Source organism: Egretta garzetta, unplaced genomic scaffold (assembly GCF_000687185.1).
Source record: "Egretta garzetta isolate BGI_Z169 unplaced genomic scaffold, ASM68718v1 scaffold214, whole genome shotgun sequence".
NCBI classification, from domain to species: Eukaryota; Metazoa; Chordata; class Aves; order Pelecaniformes; family Ardeidae; genus Egretta; species Egretta garzetta.
This window is the reverse complement of record NW_009259491.1, coordinates 897011-898143: the sequence shown is the minus strand read 5'-3', so window position 1 is coordinate 898143 and position 1133 is coordinate 897011. Positions and strand designations below refer to the sequence as shown.

At 63.4% G+C, this 1133-nt stretch overlaps 1 long non-coding RNA gene across 1 annotated transcript; it reads left to right on the top strand.

Annotated features, from left to right (window-relative positions):
- Nucleotides 1-118: 118 nt before the first annotated feature.
- LOC118452141 lies at nt 119-755 on the top strand. The gene is made up of 2 exons (XR_004841808.1): nt 119-277; nt 485-755. It is a non-coding gene; the product is annotated as an uncharacterized LOC118452141 (long non-coding RNA).
- The last annotated feature ends 378 nt before the right edge of the window (nt 756-1133 follow it).

Below are 1133 nucleotides of genomic sequence, written 5' to 3'. Positions count from 1 at the left end.
TTTGCAGGGATCCTGTGGGAGGGGAGAAGAGAGGAGAAGGGCATTTGGTGGGGAGCATCTCCGTAGGGACCCCAGCTGCCGACAGCCTGGAGCAAACACCTCCCTCCTCTTGCAGGCAGCGCCTGGTCCTGCCCACACATCCGCTTCACCTGCGCGATACCCAACCCACCGAATGCGTGCTACACCGACCGGCAGTGTCCACGGCCCAAGAAGTGCTGCCAGTCTTCATGTGGGAGGAGATGCCTCTCACCACCATCTTCCCCCCCCCTCATCTACGGTAGGGTCTTGGGAACCCCCCCACCTGTGCCCGCCTCCCCGGGTAGCAGAGGGGGTATATGGTGACAGTGGCTCTGGGCTGGGAGCTGTGTCCGGCTGCTGGAGCCTTCCACTGTCAGGCTGGTGGGGGGACTGATGGCCAAACACGTGGGCTTGGGGTTACGCTGGGCACCGGACCCAACCTCTTGTTTTCTCTCCCTTTCCCCAGAATGAGCTCCTGCTCCCGGGACAGACCCAGGGCCTTCTCAGCATCCCCGTGTCACCCCAGCACCAGCAGCTGCCCGCACTTCTGCTAAGGCTCGTCCTGCCCGATGCCAGCCCCCGGGAGGATGGGGACGGCCACCAGCCCACGCTCAGGGACCACTTCAGCTCCAGAACCACCCAGCTGAGAGCTGCCACGCAGTGCTACGTGCTGCCTGCTGCCCGCTCCCTCTGCTTCCCCACTGCTGTTCTAACAAATAAAAGAGCTTTTTCCCAGGGATGCTCGTGACGTGCATCTCCTTTCCCCACCTCCTCCTGCCTCTCTCCAGGCTCATCCTGGCACGTGCCCCCACTGCTGCTTGCACCCCACAATTTCTGCCTGGGAAGGATGATGAAATCTGTCCGGCTGCACACCCGGAGGGTGTTTAGGGGCTGGCCTGGGGGAGCAAATCCATCCAGAGGCGTACAAAAACTGGAAAGGGCAATGGGAAGGGGCTGGAATGAATCATGATGGGACACCTTGGGGGCCTCTCCCGGCAGGCTGTGGGGGCTCTGGAGAGCAGGGTGTGTGTCCCCAGGCACAGCCCGAGACGGGCAGGGCTGCGGGGAGGGGGTTCACCCTGCCTGCCCAGGGGGTGCAGGAGGCAGAGCCTCCC